The following is a 21,940-nucleotide window of genomic DNA, read 5'->3' on the forward strand; positions in this document are numbered from 1 at the left end:
AGGTATCTGAAGAACGTTCAAATAGCCTTTGATTATGGATCATTACAAAATTACCTTGATCCGAGGCCCTAATTTCTTCTCCAACAGCTATCTGCCTCCTCCTAGCTGCAGCACCCCCACCCCTTGGTACCTCCCTCTTGAAGCTCTGTGCAACATCTCAGAAAATTCAAGTGTCTGCTCTTAGAGGAAAATAGTTTCTAATTAAGCATATTGTGTGGGTGTGAATAAAGCTGGGCCCACTCCTTGCTGCACTGATGTCAACAGAGAAATGGTTTTTTTTTCTTCTTTACCATGAGTGTCAGCAGAGGCAGGGGCACTGGTGCATTGCTGCTAGCTGTGGTTTTAAAGGAACAGAGGTCCTACACTACTCACAAAGAACGCGGATTTTCTGTAGGTTTGGTGAAAGACTCTAAAGCTTTCTAAATTTTAGATTTAGGGTCCAGGTTTGACTGGGATGGAGTGCACCAAAGAGCCACACCGGAGGTCAGAATGAACCCATTGAGCAGATAGCCAAGGAAGATGGTTGTTCACCTACACGTTAGGTACCTGTGGGTCCACTCCAGACGTGGATATCGGAGAAAAGAGAGTCTTAAAAACCTTTCCTGTACCAGATCAGAGCATGATTTTGTGGATTTTGAATCAAATGTATATATTCAGGGAATGCTCTGCAGAGTTTTCATGGTAAAATAGGTTATTTTGCCGACTGACAATCTAGCTGAATCATTTTCAGATTTATTCCTTTGTTGATTTGAGGACTGAGCTCAAAAGATAATCCTATATTTCCTCATTTTTCTCTATTATAATCCTTCCACAGACACATCCAAAAAAAAAAAAAACAACAGAAAATTGTTGTTATAAATGCAGACAAATAGACACAAACCTTGCAACATCACATTATAATACAGAAAGGTGAAGATACAGTACCTTTCATCTAGGTGGCCGTCCCCTTAGGCCAGAGTAGCTTTAGATGGTGTTGAAGCTCCTGATGATTCGATCTCCATCTCCTCAGTTCCCTCCCTCATCTTCTTGTGCACCACTGGCACAATCCTCTCCGCAGCTGGAGCAGCACAGCAGCATCTTGATCACTTTTGGTGTAGGTCACGTTCGGTAGTAGCTCCACGGAAGATACCCATTTGGAAAACAAAAGGAAAAAAATAAGAAGATGAAAGCCTTGCCTGACACCACCAGAAACCACGTAGTTACTTTGTTGGGAATAACTTAGTTTTACAGGGCCACCATGACTCCTGGTGAGATTAGAAGAGAGCTCTGCCTCTATTCTAGGTATATCTCATACATTGCATGAAAGAAAAGCTGAGTTTGCTGAATGGTTACAACTCATATCCCATTCAAATTCTCAGTTACGAGCACTCTAGTTATTTCTGCAATAGTAGCTGGTAAAGTTAGGGCCTGCGTGAAATGTTAAGAAATTTATTATATTTCAGTAACACAAAATTACATTTTCCTTGTAGAGCTACACAGACTCTTAGAAAAAAAAAATAAAATCAGTAGCTGATCTCTGGAGGTCCATGCAGTCCTATAAGTTCATCAAAGTTCATATTCCTGCATCTAACCATATATTTTGCTTCAGAGCTTAGCTTGTCTGGAGCTGGGAAGGAGTGATCTGGTTTTTCATTTTGATGAGGCTAGCACTTCTCAAAGTTCACCTATGAATAATGTCGGCAGGGAGAAGTGCATCTAGATGATTCAGAAGACACATTTGTGTCAAAATCCATCTCTCCTGATTTTCAATGAAGTGTTTTGATACGCTATGGTACTTCACAAGACTGAAATAAGTGCATTTCATAGCCCTCATCTCCAACTCCCACCTTCCCTACCACTAAATTTCAATCTTTTTTTTTTTCTTTTCAGAAATACCTGAGGCTACTTTTTGTTTTTCTTAGCGCAAGATGCAGGGTAATTTGAAGACTTGTCTCTCAGACTTGTTTCCCTACAAGCCATTGTTCATCGGTATGGCAGCATCTTTCTGCACAAAAGCATCTCTGGGCTTTTCAGGTGCTGTTTCCCAGAGGAAAGTGATGCCAAGACAGTATTTTCCTGCAATAATTGAATTATGCATTTCTTTTTTTTCCCCTCAAATGCAAACTTGTCATGGTGGTTGTTCTCATTTAAGGACCAGCTGGGTTTGGGGGAAAAAAGAAAAAAAAAAAAATGTTTTCCTTCATCTGCAATGGACACCGTGGCCAAATTTATGAAATTATCAGAGGATATAGTTAGGCACTTTTAAAATCCTGCAAATGAGAGCTTAATTACCTTCAGGAATACCACCGGAACTGTTGCTCCAGCTGTTTTAACTTTCGTCTCAGCCCCTTGGAGGACTGATTAAAGCCGAAGACTGAGTGATGTAGATGCAAGGCTTCAAGGTATTCCCTCCCCCAGCTGCCACCCTATCGAAAATTATTTTTCTCACAGGAAAAGCAGCAAAACAAGCCGTGTGAGCATGTTTTGGCCACCTGGGTTCACAGTCCTGGCGTGATGCGAACCACTGATCAGTTGTTTCGTACTATGCCACCAGTTTTGGTAAAACTTTAGCTGGAAAGCAGTAGCCATGGGCTGCGTGTTCTCGTTCAGCTAAACAAGGAACCCTTCTCCTTTCTAGCCCCGGTGGGACACGAAGGGAGCTCAGGAACGAGTGAGCATCAGGGGCGAACACTCCTTTAACCTTCAGGATCTCAGCAGTCACCAGCAGGGCTGCCAGTGCCCTGGACCCAATTACCTGCGCCTATGTGGCATTTCATACTGACTGCTTGAACTCCACAGCATACACTGTTCACGACATTAATTCTTCTTATTAGAATAAGTTGGAGGACACAAGTGGAATAAAATATACTTCTTACTAGAAGAATTTATTTTTTCCCCATGTGTAAGGGAGAGCCTTGCATACAGCACAGAAATCCTGCAGTGATATTTGAGAAAGGGACAGAGCTAGTGATAGCAAAGGACAAAAGTTTGGGGTTTTGTTTTGTTTTTGTTTTTCATGTTAACCAAACAGCATTATTCCTCAGACTTATTTAAAACTGAACCAATTCCATCTGGCTTAAAGAGTCCTCCAACAGCGTTTCTGTATCATGCCAGGAAAGATTTGCTGTGCCCCTGGGATAGGAGCTGGACTCCTACAGATGTCATGTAGGAAAGCAGAATAATGAGTATAGTGGGACAAACAAGACAGAGAAAAAGAACAGAAGTATTCTCCAACCTTGGCTCTTTTTTTTTTTTTTTAAAAAAAACTAAATTTGAATTTCACTTATGTAAAAGTGTGGGGTTCACCTTGGCTTTCTGTGACCTTGTCACGGCGTGATGGCTGGGCTGTGCCTGTTTGTTGTGTTCCATCAGCACAGGGCATAACGAGTACCAGCAAACCCATGCATGAGCTTGAGGGGGGTGGAGGTTGAAAAACCACATTAATTCAGCTGGTTCAAGAGTTTCAAATGCTCACTAAAGTTGCTGAATTTTTGTTCAGCTTAAACCTCGAGGGGATGGCTACTGGTTTGCCACATGGACACCAGGATTGCAGGGTTACATGCACCCTGCATGGCAAGCAAGTCCCAACCCCATTTCCCCATATGCCTGAGCCTCACACAGCCCCACATGTGATATGGCATGGTGGTCCAGAGTAGGAATTTGCCCTGAGGACGGATGATGTTACTTTGTCTCTTCAGTAAGAGAACAGATCTTTTTTTTTTTTTTTTCTGAAAACAGTTTCATTTCCTAAAAACAAACAAATAAATAAATAATAATAAAATATGTAGGTCTTGGGCTGGGCTGTTACAGATCCTGAGTAATAGAGACTCCCCATGAAATAACATCCAGGCCCCTTGGGAGGTTTTGAATATCAGAGGCTTGCTGTCAGTGCTAGCCCAAAAACCACTACACAAAGCCTTGCTGAAAAACATGAGGTACCTCATGGCAGGCAGTGAATTTAAAGTGGAAGAAGGGTCCAGGAGAAAGGAAGAAATGGCAAAAGGAGTCTTGTGGGTTGTAAGAGCTCTAAACAAGAACGCTTTAGTGACCCTCAGGTAGGCCTGATTCCCTGAAACAAGGGAGAGTGTAGAGACAAAAAGGATGTAAGGAATGGGGGCTACTCCCTGGCTCTGTTTGTGTATCCCAAGAAAACATAAGAAGATCCTTCACAAGGACTCACCTCCATGCACCATTTTACTTTTCCCATTCTAGCAAAAATGTTATCACTGTAGAATTTAAGCAAAATGGTTTATGGTATATGGAACTCAAAATTTTGATCTTATAAAATAGTCCAAATATTACTGTGGGGTTATGAGCTAAAACAGCATAAAACAGAGACAAAACACCAATGAATCAGATAATTTTTCTTTACCCAGATCCCCTTTTATCACCACCCCAGTTTTCTCAGCAGATCCACATGTGCACAGGAGTTATTCCATGTTGTTGCCCCCCCCAGTTCAGGTGCCAGTTTAGTGAGATGACTTTCACCACCCTGCGTAGCTGCACACCACAAAATGGCTGCAGAACTTATGGCCTACTTAAATCTTTTGGGACTGAAGCTGTTCAAGAGTTTTCCACCGAACTGCTGGAGACGAATGAAATCCAACTTTGACATTGGTCTTTCCTAGGCTGTAGCTTCCCTTTCTCTCTTTTCCCCTCTCTGTAGGGGAAAAATAGCCCAAACAACAAGCACAGAAGTTTATCCATTGAGTAAAATTTCACAGCTTGCTACAGGTTTCACAGAATGACTCAAAGAGCCTATTAATTTGATTTTCAAATTTTGCAGGTTTAAAAAAGGAACGTCTGGCAAATCCTACAGTCACTCCGCAGTGCCCTCCCGGTTGTGCTCCTCCTGAAGTCAAGTCTTCCTGCTCATCTCCTCAGCTAGAGAAACCCACCACCTCCTCCACCTTAATTTAGATTTTGCTTCTGACAAAGCAACGTGAGATGCACCACGGCTTCCTAGCAGGAGATGTGCTCCCTCCATCACAGACACCTGTGCTCTGCCGGTCTCTCCATTTTCTTTGTTCAAGGTGAGGACCAGCACGGTCCTACCCTAGCTCAGCTTGCCCTGTCAACGCTAGACTAAGCAAACACAGAAGGTTCATTCAGTCCTGAAATGAACTTAATTTCACTTTAGAGAGAGAAGACAGGGGAAAGAAAACCGCCTGTGATTCTCCAAAAAAAACGCTGATTAAATACAACTTGCTCCAAAAAGATTTGTTGCCATCTCTTGACAAGGCTGATCTGGTGCTTGCAGCTTCCACTGAATTTCATTCCTATTGTAGCTGAACTTGGGAGAAGTGACAGGGGAAGGATATTAATATATCTCGGGGCTGAGAGGGAGATGTTTTTCAAGTGAGACAGAAGCAATGAGTGTTTTGAACATCCCATACTTCAGAGAAATCCAATTTTCTGTCACAGGCTTTGCAGTGAAGCAAGAATGCTCTTGGAAGTCAGAGACTGGGATGCTAAGTGGCATCTATAAACCACACAGGAGATGAATGCCTTCTCCTCCTTTGTTGCTTGCAAATGTACCCTTCAGTCTGCAGCAGGAGCGAACATTAGCCCTTGTCACAAGGCTTTGTGCTCAGAGGGTTTTGCACAGAATCCAAATTGCAGCTTACAGCTCCTCATGAAGGTTAATGAAAATGCCTGTGAATTCCCATGCTCGGGAATAATGCAACGCCTTCAAATGTTTCTAGAAGGCAGGGCATCTCTGCTGAGACTACGGCTGATGAAGGCAAGCTCGGGCCTTAAGCTCTGGCCAGCAAACATCAGTGTTTAATCCTTGGAGGGCTCCCCGTGCCCCATCTTCTCGCCAGCTCTGGCCGGCCCCGAGGGGGAGCCAAGGGGTGCACAGAGGGTGCCCGCTTATGGGCAGCAAACACGAACTGTTTGGGACGGGAAGGCAGCCTGCAATCTTCTGACCAAATCCATCCTGGCAAAGAGCACAATAGTAATAACAGCCCTCTTAAAAGGATAAAGGCAAATCCCAGCGCTGAAGTCAGTGGGATCTCCAAATTCCTGGCGGCTTAATCACGGCAAAGTGCTCAACCACCGGGGCCGCTCTGCAGGCTGTGCGATGGATGCACCACACGGCAGACCTGCAGCCATCTCTTCTAACCCAGCTGCTGCCCCGCTCCTCAAACCCCTCACGCTGAAGGCGTTAGCACAGGCAGGGCAGCTCCTTCGGGCAGAGGTCTCTGCCCCTCGGGCTGAAATGTTTCATTAACTTCAGCTGAACTAGATACAGCTAAGCCCTCTGTTTGTGTCCAGAAGTAATATGCTTTTTACCTCCTGCCCAATTGACTAGTATAAACAAATTAGATATACATTTTAAGCATGTCATAGACCACACCTGGCTTAAATTTATGCAGTCTTAATAGCACCACATTTAGTATAAACTCCCAAGTGAGGTAAACATGGTTAGAAAATAAGGCTTTGGCTCTCCTGGAAACAAAATATATTCTTTTGTCACTGCTAAATAATGAGACCATTAGTACAAAACATCAGGAAGCATTTAATAGGACATAAGTGGAAGATTTAGTTAAAAGACTATGTAATGGGAAATATTTTCTGTCCAGGGGAGAAGAGCCTGGGAGAAACCAAGCCAAGCCAGGCCATGCCAGAGAGCATGGCCCTGCTCGTCCCTTCCGCCTCTCCACCCCGGGAGCAGGAGCCATGTACGAGCACAAAAGCCAGTTATTTAAAATGGGGTCAGTGACCTGAATGCAGGAGCTGCTGGAGCTTGAAGCTTTGTTTTATTAATCAGTTTTCATGCATTTAGTTGGGGATTAGCAGAGGCTGCCAGCTTTATCAGCATTAATTTAGAGTACCTTGAGGTATTGGGGGCAGAGCTGCCTGCTGCTCCTGTAATTTCAGTGCATCACCCGCATCCTGGATTAAGAAACAGATTAAGAAACAGGGTAGAGAACAGTAGATGCCTCGCATACAGGGTATTTTGGCACTGCTCAGCCTTGCTTGCCTTCATTTTGGTGTCTAATCAGGGCATTGCAAGTACACTCAAAGCAGGAGGTGTGCGCACAGCTGTCGTGCACGGCGAGGCCTGCTGGACCCGAGTGGGGAGGTGGAGAAGGAAGACAGCAGGAGAAGAGATTTGGGGTTTGTAGTCTGCGACCACATGGAAACCCTTCAAACAGGAGCCCGTAATGGCACAGCTGATGCAAGGGCAACCTGAGCTGTTGGGCAATGGGAAAAAGCAGGGTCCTGGTCAGTGGGAAAGGATGTTTCCTCGTGCTGGACACCACAGAAGGTGGAACCATAACCGCATTTTTAGTACCTGATGGAAGACAAGTAATTAGTAACAAAGTTAATGACCATAAATACTAGTGTTTTCAAGACTGTGAGATTTTCTGTGGAAAAGAGCAGACCTTTGTGTGTGCAAAGGTCAGAGGAATGTAAGCCCTTGGCTCCTCCAGCTGAAAATCCAAGCACCTACTCCCATTTCTCTGGGTTAACACCTTTTCCTCTACAAGAAGCAAAGGCTGACTATGAAGTAATGATCCAATACTCCCAGGTGGACGCTGAACCAGGAAATATAGCTTCATTTTCAAACACAGGCCAAACTTTTCTGCCTCTTCATATTTTGCTCTTTGACCTTTGTGACTTCCTGCTCTGCCCGCCGATGTCGGAGAGGTGACGCAGGCCTCTGAGGTGCAGGCCTGCAGCCAGGCCTGGGCCTCTGGGCCATGATGGTGGCTGCGGAAACCACGGTCTGGGGGGCAAGCTGACACAAGAAGAGATCAAACAGGGAAATGCTGTTGTGGTGAACCAAATGGATAACTTAAAGGCAGCAGGCCCCCTGCCCAAGCACGCTCTGCAGCTGGCGTGGATTCAGAGGTGGAAATGTGCACCAGACCATCCCAAAGGTGCCCCAGATCCTGAAGCTACCGTGTGTGGCCAAGCTTTTGTACACCTCCTCACTGAAGGAACAGGCTACTCCCACAGGAGCTATTGGGCAGAGGAAGAAAATAACCCATTAGCCACAAAAGCCTGGTGAGGGGCTGGCTCTGCTCCCTGCAGATGGAGGAGCCGGCAGCATCCTGCAAACACCATGCCAGGAGCACTTCTCCCCTCATCCACTGGCCGCTGGTGCCGACTCTACGTTCAGCACAAGCGCTGCAAGCAGTCTCTAGGGCTCCGTCTCAGAAGTTGGAATAAATTAATGTAAATTAAATTAATTAATCCTTAGATATGTCTCTGGTTACTGTGCTAGGCCTTCGCCAGCCAAATGGAGGAGACAGAAGAGGCAAGTGTGGCGTGACGAGGGCCAGTGAGCTGAAAAATTCCACACAAATTTTTGCAGAAATTAACTCCAGCTGGAAAAGGCATCCTGACAAAGCTCTGCTGTCTCGTTCATAAATCGTCGTCTTCACTGATGTGAGGCTTACCTGCTCAGCAACTGAAGGAAGTCAAGCCAAATGACCCTACAGAAACCAAGCACCTTGACTGGTGCACTGCCCAACTCCAAATCGCCCTTTCAGCCACGTCCCCGAGGTCTTGGGATTAATCCCACCTCTCAACTCCATCTCTACATGCCCCCAGGCTGTGCGACCACACCAAAGTGCTTGCCTAGGACACAGCCCTGCTGAAGAGGAGGATGAGAAAAGCTGCCACCAGCCAGCTGCTGCTTCCTATTTGGGGCTGGTTCGGGGGGGGGGCTTCTGTTATTTAAGCCCTGAATAACCTGGGGGTACCCTTGGCCCCATCGAGCTTTCCCCACAAGCCCCTCTTCAGCTGATGCTTTGCTGCAAAGCCCATGTGAGAGGGGACCTCTCCCTGCATGGAGGCATCTCCCAGCCCCAGGAGGTGCCTACAGGTTTCCCCTACCGGTGCTAGTGCCACCTCTGTGGGCACCTGGAGCACAGAGGGCCCTGGCGACCAACTGCGCAGAGAGCACGCCTCAATTTTTTGTTTTAGTGATAAATATAAAATACTTATCCTCGACCCAAGATCAGACACAGCTGCTTTGAGCCAAGTCAGGAAGATGGGCTCAAGGAAGTCATCTGGAGAGCCTGGCCAGCCAAATTTGCAAGACAGATCATTAGGCAAGCGAGCTCCCCGCGGAGTTCCCAGTTAGCACTCACTCTTGATCGGCTCCTTGCTCAGGGATGGCTCTTCTGTCAGCATGTGCTTGTTCTTTTAAAAAGCTGTTTCTTACAACACAGACTGGATCTTTAATTAACCCTGTCCAAAATTACAGGACCCTGCTGCTCCTGTAATTTCAGTGCGTCACCCGCATCCTGGATTAAGAAACCATCAAGACAAAGCAGACACCTCGAGCGTGCTCTGCTGGTTTTGGCTTTGGGGTCACAGCAGAGCGGAGAGGACAACACGATGAAAGCAGCATACGCAGGTTAAATTGCAGAGGCAGGATGAGGCTGCTGAGCAGCACTCCCTGCACTTTCTTACAAGAGCCCTGCAAACGTCTTGCAAACGTCTTGCACCACTTGTCTCCATCAAAGCAAAATGGATGCCCCCACAAGAGGTCACTACCTCCTGTGTATCCTCTAGGAGGTGGGTGCCAGTGCAGCTTGCTCCCCTGAGGGCTCAGCTACCTTCTGGCTGGCCAACCATGTCTTGCCAAAACCAACCCAGCACACCTCCATGGCCACTCATTCCCCTTCTGTCTCATTTGGATTTTTTTTTTTAATTATTTTAACCACAGGGAACGTTTCCATGCTGTAACAATCTGTGTGGACCCTGTAAACAGTCTTGAGGGCAGAAGGCATCAGGTGATAGTCTGTTTGCCAACAGCTCAAAATAGTCACCCACAGCTGCAACAACACAATAATTAACACCTCCCTGTTTGAGGGATTAACAGTTCCCTATTCAACAAGGACAGACAACAAGTCTCTCAAGCTCCAAGGCCTCAGACCTGTTGTGTAAAGGCACCTGGGAAGGCAAGTCTGTTACGGAGAGGGGTTCCCTGCAACACTGAGCAGGGACCTGTTTCCATTCCTCCTCATCTCCTAGGTCCCCTCCCTCTGCCCAACAGCGACAGGGCAGGGGGTCCACCACTGTCTGGGGTGTCTCACCCCGGTGCCTTTCTTTCAGGCCTGGCAGGGAGTTGCTCCACCAGTCTATCTCCTGCTCACACTCCCTGATAGCCCTTAGCCTCTCCACCTCCTCCTCGAGCTCTGCCACCAGGCTGAGCAGGCCATCCACCTGCTCGCACCTCACACACACGGTGTCTCTGCCACCCTCAGATGGCAGCAACAGGCTCAGGCACTCCCTGCACCCAGAGACCTGAACTGCCGCATTTTTGAGCAGGCACTCAGTCTGGGTCACCACAGACTTTCTAGAAAGAGCTTTCTGCCTAGTGCAGACCACGGCGGTGTAGCTACAGGCAGACAGCCGGTAGACAAGCTGTTCTCCTGAGCGGGGAAGGACGCTCTGCCCTGTCCGAGTGCGCCCTGCCTGTGCACACTGACGCGCCATGCCCTGCCTGAGGCGCCATGCCCTGCCTGCCCGGCCTGGCGGCCGCGCTCCCCAGGAGCTGCCTTTGTACAACATGGAGGGGGCGCTGCTGGCTCCGTCCACATCTCCTCCGCCTCCCTCGTGAGGGCTTCTCTCGAGTGGCCTCGATGCCGGAAAAAAAGCCCTGCCCACCTCCATCCCACAGCTCCGCTGCACAATGCGTCTGTCCCGGAGCCGATCACCTCGGCGAGTGAAAAACACTCAGAACACTGTAAAAAAAGCACCATTTTCCCCGTACTCGGCTTGTTGCAAGTGCCAGAAATATCAGGTGCCTTTAAGCAGAAGGATTTGGAGCTGCGATCAGACAAAAGTGATAATTTGGGCGCTGAGGGGTGACTGAACACCCTCATAATGCTCTTTTTGCCAGACTATGTGGCAGACCTGGAAGAGTGACTTAAACCTTGTGTTTCTGTAGTACGCTCAGTGTTTCTTCTGGGATGTAATTATGAGATTAGAACAAATTAAAGAAAGATGTAGGTGTGCCACCTGCATAGTAAAGTTCACACCCTTCCGTAAAATAAAAGACAAAAATCTCTAGAAAGTCAGGACAAAGAGGGCATAATTAAAAAGCAACGATAGTTTGTCAAAGCCTGGTTGCTTTAGACCCAAGCCCTACCTGATCCAAGAATCTTTTTGCCAACACTGAAACAAAATATGAATAGCTACCTTGGGCCTGGTGGATGCCTCAGTTGGACATCACAGTGCCACAGACGCCAGAGTGTATCTGGAGCATCCACATGGCTTGGGATCTCCTCAGAGCTCCTTTGTCTGGAGGCAGGTGTGCCAGATAGAGAGGCCTGGGCTCTCAGCCCACCTCCAAGCTCACCACTGACCACACCACATCCCTCCCAGACCAGCAGCCCTTAGGTGCGTTCATTTACAACCAGCTGGTCACTCTGCCCACCAGCTGATGCTGCTTTGGCTCCTTTGGATGGGCAGAGGTTAGAGAAGGACCTACCTGGTGCCTCGTGCCGTGTGGTTGGAGGTGGTGGTCCTCTGCGGTTATTTTCCCCATGCTGTTGTACCGTCTTGTCTGGTTCACTCCCAGAGTAAGCACATCTGGATTGCTTACTTCTCACGGACTGCAGGGGTGGCTTAAAATGGATAATCCTGGAGTCCCTTGGTGGCCCCAGGTAACAGCCCCATGGCTTCTGCATCGCTCTGGCCCATTCGGTTCAGGATGCAGGCAGTGGCCTGGGGGCCTGCGCCTAACAGTGTCATCATGCCGCACAAGAGGCACTGCCAGCTTCAAGCAGTGACAGCCCCCAGTGCTCAGCAGCAAATAAAGCCTTCTTAGGGATAAGCTTCCCATTAATTGTTTCTTTGAAGTCCTATCTGGGGAGACTGCCATGAAATCCAGCAAGAGAATGAGATGATTGCTCTCATGCCACCTTGCGTGACTCACTAGAGAGACAGGAGCACAGCGGTGTGGAGAAGATAATTACTCTTTTGTGAGTATGTGCCTGGTTCCAGTTTGTTTAAGTGTCTAGTTCTTGGCCGTTGTATTCAATCTTATTTTTATTAGGGTCTTAAAATTGTACAGCATGGAGAAGTTTGTACCTCAATGGGAGCTTTCATAATGCAGTAAAACACCATCGTAAATAGCAGAAGTGCAGGTTGCTCTCTGGCATTTACATATAGCGCTCTTCTCTTGCCTCATTAATTTTGTAAGCATTTGGGTTTGCTAGAAATCAGCGTAATTTATACTAAAGCAGTAAAGCGAGAAAGCTGAAACACAAACATATCAGAGCCACTCTCGCTGCTGCATTGCACGTTGCCGCAGACAGAAAATGGGCTGCTTGAGGCAGAGCGAGGGAGGCCTCCAAGGCTGTGTGGTTTTGGCGACAAACATCCCGCTGGACACACGCTGAGGTGTCACAGGAAGGGACGTGGCTGCAAAACAGGGACAGAGAGGTGACACAAGGCAATGGTGGGCACGAGCACTACTACACACAGCGCAGGATATACTCTGTCCTCTGCAGAAGAGCTGCTGCTCCAGCCATTGAACAGCGGTGTGCAATACCCTCTCTCTAGATCAGTTTCTTCTGCCTGTATCCTTTTTTTTTTTTTTTCAGTGGTTCAAATCTGAGGAAGGAAAATGGCCAGCCTGTTCTGCTTTGTGGGCCATATTCCTATGGGATGCTGCTCCTTAAAGAACACAGCTGCATGGCTGTGAGGCAAACGATCCCACCCACCAGGACTTGTGTTTGTTCTCTATGGGTGGCCAGATTATATTCTCTAAAACACACAAAAACCTCTAACCTCACAGATAAATTATCAGCAGGCATGTCCTAGTTTCAGTTAGGACAGAGTTAATTTTCCTCCTAGTAGCTGGTAGGATGCTATGTTTTGGATTAGGATGAGAAGAGTGCTGATAACATGCTGATGTTTTAATTGTTGCAGAGCAGTGCTTACACCAGGCCAAGGACTTTTCGGCTTCTCGCTCTGTCCTGCCAGCGAGCAGGCTGGGGGTGCAGCAGGAGCTGGGAGGGGACAGACCCAGGACAGCTGACCCAAACCGGCCAAAGGGGTATTCCATACCATCTGGCGTCATGCTAAACAATATATAGGGGTGGCTGGCCAGGGTGGGGGGCCGGCTGCTCGGGGATAGGCTGGGCATCGGTCAGCGGGTGGTGAGCAATTGCATTGTGCATCACTTGTTTCGTACACATTATTATTAGTAGTACTATTATCATTATTATTATTATTGTTATTATTATATTCCTGTCTTAATAAACTGTCTTTATCTCAACTCACCGGCTTCACTTTCCCGTTTCTCTCCCTCATCCCAGAGAGGGAGGGGGGAGGGTGAGTGAACGGCTGTGTGGTGTTTAGCTGCCGGCCGGGTTAAACCACAACAAGGCATGTAGCCCTTCCACACACTCCCCTTCCTAGCTCTGCATAAACATCAAAATTTCATTTTTCTCTCTCATTGCCATATGCATTTTTAACCAGCTGTGTATCATTCCTGCCATAGAAAATCCTTGGGGGAAAAAAAAAAAAAAGGCAAAAGCAAAAGAGTGTGCAAAGAGACTTCCCTTTTACTGCAGGACACATTATGAGGTGTGACGCACAGGCCCAGTTCCCTTGGTCCTCTAAAGAGGACCACTCGGAGCACATCACAGCTCCTTCCCTGCCTGTGTTTCATTGCCTTCTCCAGAGTAAGATGGTGTGGTTTGCCTTTTTGTGGCGTGAGACCACAGGTGGAGCAGGGGCTGAGGGCCAGGGCCGTGGGTTACAGCTGACTGCTAAATGGATGCAACAGCCTGCCCCGAAAACGTGGAGCCCAGATTTTGACCCTTGCTGTTTGGAAGAGGAAAATCTGTCTGCAGGGAGAGCAGCGAGTGCTGCTGGCAAATGCACACTGCTCCAACCCTGCTCCGGTGCTGAGTTCATACAGGCCATTCAGTGCTTGGAGGCGCAGGCAGGTAGCCAGGCACTGCTGAAAATCCATTACATAGAAATAGTCAGAAGCACATTTCCAGTCTTTGCAGATTTTTTTTTTTTTGTATTTCCTTTGGCCAAAGAAGTCACTAAGAACAATATGTGTTCGTGAAGTCCACCCAGCCCACTACCCTGCCCCTGTGAAGGACAGTAATGAATGCTAGGAAAAGACCTTCAGGAAATAAGAAATAGGACCCTAGTGAGCAACCCTACCTGGTCAGCTTCCTCACCTGCTGGTTGCTGTTCAGACTGCTGTGTTTTCTTCCAATGGTCAGCCAATGCAATACGGTTTTTGAGCAGGAAAACTGGATTTTAGAAAGAAATCTGGATTAATGAGTTAGGATTTATGAATGGATTTAATGAATTCTTAATAGCTACCACTCAGTTGACAGCATCTTTAGCTCTGCTGGCTGAAGGTTGCAAGTGGACGCTATACCACTGGTCAGACCTGCTCAGGAGAGACGAGAGGACCTCCAAAAAACTGATGGACATCGCAAGTCAGTTGTCTCTGCGTTGCTCTCTGAGAATCCTTATCTTTCCCATTTCTAAAGGCAGGAAGGAATAACAACGCCATAATTTCCTTGGAAGGGCATCAGAAAGCTTAATGAATCAACGTTTGTCAAGCACATTAAGGTCCTTGGGTGCTCCGAGTTGTTTTTGTCTTATTACTCCATTCCAGCGCCTGTCCTTCACAAAAAGACAGAAGCAAAGGGCAGTGCCTAGAAGTGGTTATTTCTACAGCCCTCAGTGTTCAGTCTTTGTGGGCTGCAGCACAGGGGCACGACCAAGCCTGCTTGTTCTGGTCTGTCCCGAGGTAGTTAATGTTTGCCAGGTGTTGAAATGCACAGACACATTTCACCCTGAGGTTATTTAGAGCCGAAATCCACGGAGGCAAATGAGAGCGGTGTACTAGGAAACATATTTGAGTTCTTCCTGCGATCTTGTGATTCTTTCCCTTGACATTTTTGCACAGTTTCAAGCCAATGATTAACTTTCCATTAGCAAAATAAGGGCCATAAACCACCGAGAGAACTTGCTAGGCGTGCTCTTGAAATAACGTTTTGGGCTGAGCTGGCTCCAGCACTGATGCACAGAGGAAGAGCAGGGGTTATAAAGCATGCTACTGCTTCGGTTAAAAGCCAGACAAAACTTAAGCTCAAGGGAGCACAGGGACTGCTTTTTCCCCTGTGGTGGCTGATAAGCCAGGTTAGGCAACGTCCCTTGCAAGCTGAGCAAGGAGGAGGAACCACGGGTGGAAGAGGAGGGAATTTAGCAAAACAACCCCCACAGCCCAATGAGAAAACCTGCCAAAAATAAAACGAACGAGCAAAAAAAGCACAAACAGGAAGAAAAGAGCTGCTGAGGGTCCCGAGACGGCGGTGGCTGTGGTTGACCACCACGGAGGGGAACGGCATGAGTCAGAGGCACGTGGGGACCATCCTCTGCTGAGGCTGACCAGGGTGGCCCTGGCAGCCTCTGGGATGGAGCAGCGTGGAGAGATGACCCAGTGTATCCACCACGCACCGTGGCTCGGTGACTGACTGACCTCAGCTTTCATTAGCTGCTAAGAACACAGGGGCCACCAGTCCATCCGTACGGCAAAGCTCAGTGTTTTTCCACTTGGGTTCAGTCACGTAGATGCCCAGCTTCTGAGCCAGGGCCCTGTATACAATGGGTAGCACTTTAATAAAATTGTTCACATGAGCAAACGCCAGTAGGTGAGGATAAGGATGGCAGAATTGGGTTCTTAACAATCTTGAGAGATGCTGTAAGCAGCCTAAAGAGAAGCCTAATTCAGATGCCTCGGTATGCAGCCTTTTTTATTACACCCACAAACCACCCACAACCTCCAAATTGCTATTCTTTAGAAACACCCTGCAGCACTTTCTGGTTTCCAATATACAGCAGTGCTGTAGGCTTAGCTGCTGGATTTGTGCATGCACATGCAAAAATAACTAATGGCGAGCTTGATCAGACAGCAGGATTTTCTCTCAAATGATACATTTTAGTATTAAAGTAAATGTATTCTGTTATCCTGCTAGCATGGAATAATGAAACCAGAGCTTTTCCTTCCCAGCTTTTTTTTTTTTTTTCCCCCTTCCTCTCTTCTGAGCCTTGCAAAGCAGCAACGCTCCTTGGCTCGTAGGCTGCAGCAGCCCACAGAAGCTTTGAGAATAGTGTCAGAAACCCACAAACCCGCGCCGTTAATTGGGGACCGGATTGCTGGTGACGCTCTGGAGCGCCGGGCTGTCATTTCAAAGCAGCAAGGTGCTCTGCAGATGCCAACGCCTGACATTTAGCGGCGGAGGGCGGACGGGGAGAAATGTTCGTTTTGCAGCTTTTCTCTGCGAGATCAAATCCCTCCTCCTGTGGGGCCCTGCCAGCAAACCCCGGCCCCACGCGCCTCCGAGGGGACGCGCGGCCATCGTGAGAAATGGTGACCGTGACATGGCCGAGGTTTCATTTCAAGACATGCATGCTGCTTCTCAAATCTGCTGCTCGACACTGCTGCGTTCACTGTCCGGTTGCTGTAATACTCGAGGGGAAAGACTAGAGGAAAACAAGAAAAGGCTGATATTAAGGCCACTCCGCAAATTTCTGTTTTGTTTCTTGGGCAACTGGGCTTTTTTTAATTGTGGTTTTGGTTTAAGGCACAGGAGGGAAGAAGATTGAGGAGGGAGAAAAAAAACGCCTGGATTTTCTTTCATTTCACACTATTGGGTGTGGCTGAAGAACAAAATCTTCCCAGAGAGCATAAATGCATCTATAAGGAAAAAGAAAAGAAAAAACAGAAAAACCCTTCTCCTGGCTTTTAAACAGACTTTTAAAAGATGTCGGTGTTCCTCTGGCCTCCCTGCTCACTTTAGACCTTCATCGGGCTCCCTGCAGCTTGGTGGTGCCCTCCCCAGCTCTTCCTGCAGGTGCCCCTCTCTCCATCCATTGCCCATGCAGCATGCTGCTCCGAACCCCCATGGCGCCAGAGAACACATACTCTGAGCAACATATAATGTCCACCAAAACCAGTCGTTTTTCTTACTGGAAGAAGAAAAACAAATGTTTCTGTGGAGCCATTTCTGCAATGGAATGTCAAGAAAATAAATACCTAATAGGGAAGTTAGGGGTCAGACCAAAAAAAAATAATAAATAAATCCTTTTATAAAGCACTGAAATCAGCAGCTCTCCCCTTATGCCACTGCCCTTGGTCTCAGGCAGAGGAACCTCTCCCTCCATCCTTGTACCCTCTCTCTCAGCACCGCCTCCTGCAGCAGAGAAATGCCCCTTATTGTACCCTAAATAGCACTCCCTCCATTCCTGCGGTGCCCTGCGGTTGTAAAGCAGTCGCCCCACGGCTTATTTCCATCTTTGCTCTGTGTACATGAGATTATTCTGTGGACAGAAGTGCAGTTCAGGGACTGGGAATTGCCTTACGCTGTCGTGTTAGAAAAGACTTCAGTTATAACTCCACATTTATTAGCTCCTCCACCGAAGGAATCTGATAGTAAGAAACGCAACTTGTGCTCTGTAGCACAGAAATACCATCGCCTCATCAAAACAAGAGCACCAGAGGATCCTCAGCTCAAGCCACCTCTCAGCTAACTCTGCCTCTACGCCTGCACCCAGACTACGGCATCCTCACGTCCCAGCTCTCCTCCTCCAGCAGCCGCCTCTGCCAGCCCTGCAGCGGCAGCAGAACAGCCCAGCCACCCTCGTGCTGAGTTTTCCCAGCGCAACTCACTCCTACGTTTGTAATTAGGTTCCTTGCCTCGCTAATGATTACATAAGCTACCTCGGAGGCCAGAAACAAGAAGCTAATGCCTCTGCAAAGTGAGAATTGTTTCAGGCACGCAAAAAGGTGCTGCGCTCTCCTAGCAACCGGAGTTGTAAAATAATGTAATCACAGCCAAAATAATGTGATAAAAGATGATGCGACGCTTGTATCAGGTTGTTATGGCAACTGAAATAAGCTTAAATGCATGTATCTGGAGTTTTAAGCAAATAACCTGATTGTATGCAAAGGTGCATTTCTAATTAATCCCATTCAGTTTACCTTCATCTCCATTCACGCTTACTCCAGGTCTGCTGTTAGGTCTTATTTTAACGGCCTTTGCCCTCTTCCTGCCTGACCCAGTTCTGATTTTGTTTTCAACTTTCTGTTCTTTGACCCTGGAGATGTACAATTGTTATTTCGTCCCCGAGAGCCTGGTAGAGACAAGAGATTTGCATTTCAATGCATCATCTGTAACCTGACCTTATTTCATTTTCTTTTCGAAACAACTTCCTTGCTTGGGGAAACGTTGCCATAAGGTGTCAGGGTTTCCTCAGCTCCCCCCACCACACATACACACACATTTCTCCTGCACTGGCACTCATCACGAGAAGAGCCCACCCCAGGGAGATGCAGGAGCCTTGTCCACAACTGTCTCTGGTCAGATCAGCTGCCTTGCTCTCAAATTCTGGATTCTCATCAGGAGACACACTTTAAAAACAAATAACCAAATAACAATGAAAAAACTCAACATGTTTTCCACGTTTCTTGATTCCTCCCCTTCTAGACTGAATAAAACTCTGATTTCCATAGAGTGCCATCCTGAAATCACCCCATCTCCTGTAATGGTCCCAGCTGAGTTACGTGGGTTAGAAAAACTGATTGTTTTCTGGATCCGGGTTCTGTTTTCCCATTTCATTCCTGAGCTGTTATTTTTGAACTGAATCAAAGAGGTACACTATTTTAACCACTACCTCCATTAAAATTTCAGGGCGAACTTCCAGCAGTAGCATTCTCAAGACATGAAGGCAAGGACAGCTTCATTCATGCTGTGCTGCCTTCCCCATCACCCCAAAAGCTGTGTTTGACAGATACAGCCTCTTGAAGGAGGCTCAGCAGGTGCAGACCAGTCCCAAAATCTGGTCAGGCACATCTGGGGCTCGCCATTTCCCTGCTGCTGGCTTCCAGAGCAAAGCAGCACGTGTGGCCAGGGACTGCTGTGGAGAGGGATGTAAGGCACCGGTACTGCAGCTCAGCTCTGTATGGCCTTCCGAAAATCACCCCGTCATCCCTCCCCAGGGCTAAACTCAGCTTTTACTACTACTTTTTTGCATGATAATGAAAATAAGACTGGTAACATACCGTCTTTGAAGGTATGAGTAGCTCTTCTGATGCACTAAAAATGCTTTTGCGAAAGAGTTACTGCCATAAGGGTTTTTTAAATAGTATGCCCTATCACCAAATCACAGTAGCAGCATGTGTAATGTTCCTAGCATTTACCCATAACCTTCCATCTACCAGCACAATTTGGGGAACAGAAAAAATTGGCTTAATTTCACTGTGATACTGTACTAAGACCCAGGGAAACGCCTGGCTGCATGACGTTGCGTACATATGGTTCACACCACTCGCATCACCCTTCAGTACTCACAGTCTCACCAATTAACTCCAGGCCGTGACACCTCTCCTCCATCTCAGCATTATCCCAGGGGCCATCCCACTAGACTCAACGGGAGCACCCAACAGATTACTTTCACATTTAAATACACAAAATATAACACAGGGTAGGCATTGCACAGGTACGTTTTTAAACCAAAGATCAGAAGCTCTAATTCCCTGAACACATGCTTATGCTTGGAGGACAGCTATGGTATGTGCAGTAGGTGACATTTCCTTTATTTACATCTTCTCTGAGTGCCACTAAACAGGACATATGCTTGACAAAGGGTTATGCCATTTTATTTTGCCTCAGTATGCTACCTCAAAATCAATTACCTTCGTGGATTACATAAAATATGCAATTTCTTTGTAAAATTACGAGTCATCCCTAGGAGGCTAGCACCTCCTTTTACCCTTCTGTTTCTGTTTTTTACAGAGACATCTTTAACTGATTTCCCTTCTGTCCCACTGATGTCCCTAGCAGTTAAATGCACTCCTGAGGAAGCGTGCGCTCAGACCCAGCTGTCACCCCAGGGTCGGCAGTTTCACACTCACTGCACCCAACCTAAGGCACCCTGCCAATCCCCACCAAGACATTATTTTTTATATATCCCATCCCCAGCCAGATAACACGGCAGACAGGTCTGGGTTACAGCCCCAACTATCACTCATTGCATTTCGTCAATCAGGATGGGATGGGGAAAGCCACAACACAAGGTATTGAGGAGCAGCTCCCTGCATCTCATCTCACTTTGATGGGGCCATCGCAGGGAAGATGGGGGAGGCTTGCTGGCTGTGGTTGAGCTCTTCTGTTGGTGGTTCTTCAAACAGTAAAGCAGAATAGGCTGAAGAATGAGCACTCAGCAGCCAGGAGTGATGGCTGCATCGGCAGGGAAGGAGATTTGAGATCATGAAAGGTCATGGTAGAACCCGACATCTGTATGGGCTGGGTGAGAAGGTGAAAGGGGATCTGTGGTTTCCATTGTGAAGAGGTCTGACGTTGGCTCCCAGAAAAAGAAAAACCAAATTCCACATGTTAGGAGAAATAACTTTTACAACATTTTAAATTTTTAATGTCATTACTTTCAGACAAAATGTCAAGTTCATATTTATCTGGAATTTAACTAAAAAGGGAAACCTGCATGTGAATTTGATTTTTGATTGGTATGTTCTGCAGCCAAGAAAACATCAAAACCAGCCTATAATTTGGTTTGCTCATGTATAAACACTGAAGTGAAAAAGAAAAAAAAAAAAAAAAGATCATTTATCTTTGCATCCTTAGGGCTCTCAAACATTGTTTGAAAGCCCAAAGTCTCCAAGCACGTCCTAATAATCCTAGTGGTGATATGTAAATTATTGGAGAAGTTTCATGCAAAAACATCTTGTGCTAGTTGGTTATCCCTTTGAGGCTCTTTGTGTGGCTTCATTGAAGCAACTTATGCCAGCAGTATCAGAGTGGGTCATTTATAAAGCGCTCATAAATGATGCACTTGGAGAGCATTTCTTGTTCTAGTTGATAAAAGTTAATTGTATGCAAAATGGCATACAGCAACTCATCCCATATCTTCCTTGCAAGGTAGTAATCACCATCCAGGTAGGAAGACCATTTATCTGGATATTTACAAGCTAATCTTAAAAACATTTTAAGCACTTTCTTTAAGAAATTAGCAAAGTACTATTTGTCCAGTTGCTATAAAAATTAATAAAAGATGCAAATCGAGTCGTCGGCATGCAGGAAATTGGAAGCTATGAAAGACTGTTTCTAATCCAAATCCCCGCACTGAGTCCCTCTGCAGCAGCAAGGAAATTATTATCTCTGTTCTCAGCCCCAGTTTTCCCCCTAAAGTGCTAATGCTAATTATACCTGCTTCGCAGAGGTTTTGTAACAAACAGCCTGTGTGTGAAAAATACTTTGATGCAAGCAAGTGCCAAGTTTCAGTAATAAACATATGGTGAATGACATTTTGTCTGGATTTATACACTGTAAGAGCTTATTTAAATCAGATTTGGAAACCAATAGTGAATCAGAGGAACACTGGGTTGTTTCTCAATCGATAAATAAATACTTCCTTGTATCCCTTGCTCCAAATACCAGAAGCCATGGCTCTGCTATAGGCATTAGGCAGATGGTGTGCCCGATGCTTTTTTGCTCATAGCTTCAGATATTTGCTGCGTAACATTTTTTTCGAAAGCAATCTTTTTTTTTTCTTTTTTTTTTTTCTTCCCAAAGGGCCTTCATCCTATTCTCCCCCCCCCCCCCCCCCCCCCCCCCCCATTTAATTAGAAGTGCTTAAAGGGAAGAAGCTGCTGTAATCTATGGCCACCATATTTGTAACCTATATCCAGGTTGTATGCATTTGAAGTGCAGCTATCACTTAAGTCTCTAAATGCTAATTCTGACTATGTTACGAGCATTTCACTAAAGACATTGAGGACTCAGATCTGGCGAAGGCAGACCAGGAAACGGGACAGAATAAAATAGCTGTCCTGTCTGACACAAGAAGCCACCACTAGCTCTGCAGAGGTGGAAGTGTGCTTTGGTAACTTTTCCAGTAGGCAGGCTAGTCTGGCCAGAAACATCCTGAAATA

The 21,940-nt window shown here is 46.7% G+C and overlaps 1 long non-coding RNA gene across 2 annotated transcripts in view; it reads right to left on the reverse strand.

Moving 5' to 3' along the window:
* Positions 1-21,563, reverse strand: part of LOC125183083 (uncharacterized) — a 28,419-nt gene extending 6,856 nt beyond the window's left edge. The window contains exons 1-2 of one of the 2 annotated variants that reach the window (XR_010831284.1): positions 7,374-21,563; positions 925-7,282 (exon numbers count right to left, since the gene is read on the reverse strand). This is a non-coding gene — a long non-coding RNA (uncharacterized lncRNA). Of the gene's footprint in view, positions 1-924 lie in introns of both variants that reach the window. The other variant, XR_007164213.2, reaches the window with a different exon arrangement.
* Positions 21,564-21,940: the final 377 nt, after the last annotated feature.

The sequence above is a fragment of the Anser cygnoides genome, chromosome 4, assembly GCF_040182565.1.
Source record: "Anser cygnoides isolate HZ-2024a breed goose chromosome 4, Taihu_goose_T2T_genome, whole genome shotgun sequence".
NCBI classification, from domain to species: domain Eukaryota; kingdom Metazoa; phylum Chordata; class Aves; order Anseriformes; family Anatidae; genus Anser; species Anser cygnoides.